This window comes from Rhincodon typus, unplaced genomic scaffold (genome assembly GCF_021869965.1).
Source record: "Rhincodon typus isolate 14 unplaced genomic scaffold, sRhiTyp1.1 hic_rhity00006123, whole genome shotgun sequence".
Taxonomy (NCBI): Eukaryota; Metazoa; Chordata; class Chondrichthyes; order Orectolobiformes; family Rhincodontidae; genus Rhincodon; species Rhincodon typus.
Window position 1 is genome coordinate 1 of NW_025971761.1, and position 1,936 is coordinate 1,936.

Genomic DNA, 1,936 nt, shown 5'->3' on the forward strand with positions numbered 1-1,936 from the left:
GAAAGTTGGGAAAGCTCTCCTTGGAGAAGAGAAAGCTGAAATTTTGTGCAGAGAGTGGCAGGGTCACTAAAACGCTGTCTAACAGTACTAAAGACGCAGATTCAATCAACACAAAAGGAAATTTGATGGTTATGTCACAAATAACAATGGGCAGAGTTACACAGAGAAGGCAAGAGAATTACATGAAATGACACTCATTTGCTCATTGTGGATAGCGGCACAGATAAGGTGGGCTGCATGGCCTCCATCTGTGTTGTGACAAATTTTGTGATTCTGAGTGAAATCTGAATGTGGGAGTAACAGAATGTGGGGCATTAGACAAAGGTTATGTTTACACAGGCGAGACACATCTGCGCAACAGGGTATTACACAACAACAATGATTTTTAAAAAAATTCGTTCTTGAAGGTACATGCCACACGCCAAATTAAAAGCCTAAAAAGCACACAGCACGACCAAGCAGAGTGGCGCAGCGGGAGCGTGCTGGGCCCATAACCCAGAGGTCGATGGATCGAAACCATCCTCTGCTATTCCTTATAAGCGCGATTTGTGATTTGCGGAAAGTCAGGTGTCTGCAATAAATCGTTCACTTTGGCACACAGGTGAGGTGACACACTTGGCAAGATCGCAGCAGTTTTCTCCTGTTCACCGTTCGTCTTCTCTGAGTTGGGACGAAACTGGGGTAGTTGAAACTTATTACTTCCAGTGCTTTTCCAAGATCTCCAGTAATTGCACATACTGTTTCAGACATGAATAACAAGAGGATAATCATGTTGGAGATAGCATCACGGCACAGACACATTTGACCATTATTAGAACAGATATCACCGATTGTGAATAACCTCAGAGAGATGCAAGCGACAGAGAGTCGCCGTGGATTCGATGGGCTGAACGGCTTCTTTCTGCACGGGAATGTCCCCTTGGGTTTATGACGTCACTCTCCCTGTCTCTGTGGCTGAAGCACAATTTGCAACTTCTTTAAAATTCCCAGCTCATCTTTCTCACTGTTCTGATGCCCTGATCAGGTTTGAATCTGATCTGCAGGAACTGGAATTGTTTCACTGCCTCATATCAGTAAATGTCACTGAGAACATTGGAGTCAGTGTCCCAGCTTCATCAGAGGACGGGAAGCTGAAGTAGTACCACACACTGCCATTTGGCACCTTTTAAATTCCCAAACCACTCAATCACTGAAGCTCCTTGGAATGGAAAGAAAACAGAATTTTTAAAAAATCCACTCGTCTCAACTTTGTGAATCTTTAGAACTGGGAATCAGAGGCACATGAAGGGTGAACTGTCCAACTGAGTAGAGACAGTTAAACTACCTTCCCTTCTTTAAGTGGCCAGGACATTCATTGATCCGAGACATTAAAAGGATTCCCTCCAGGCACTGCTCAGCCTTTGCTGCTGTTATTGTGAGGACAATAAATCCTCACTCCCTGAGCAGGCCTCGAGCCCAGGCAACAGTGGTGAAACTACAGTACCTTTACCACTAGACCACCTGGGAACAAGCAGACTTGCATCATTTCTTAATAACACAGCTTCTGGCTTTTATTTCATTGGTAATCAGTTGCTCCTGCAAAATGATCGCATCATTGAGTTTTTACAGTCTGGAAAGTGACCGAACATCCCAGTTTCCAGCACTTGGCCTTTTAGCCTTGTGTGCTCTCATGTTTCAAGTGTTCATTTCAATGTTATTTTCCCTGTAACATTTTAATCTCACGCATCACTACCAATGAGACTGAAGTTTGAGATGGGAAAACTGTGTTCATGTCCCCTCGGGGAAGTGAACCTCATTTTCACTCATAGCAGGAAACAAACAAGGACACCTTCCACCGAGAGTGCCAGAGGCTTTAGGAGAGCGCAGCCCCCAGAAAGCAGAATTTCACTCACTTGGCTCTATTGTCCCAGTGCAGACTTCAAAACTAGAACCTGTT

The 1,936-nt window shown here is 44.4% G+C and overlaps 1 non-coding gene across 1 annotated transcript; it reads left to right on the forward strand.

The window, feature by feature from the left end:
- The first annotated feature begins 457 nt into the window (after positions 1-457).
- On the forward strand, positions 458-529 carry trnam-cau. The gene has a single exon. It is a non-coding gene; the product is annotated as a tRNA-Met (tRNA).
- Positions 530-1,936: the final 1,407 nt, after the last annotated feature.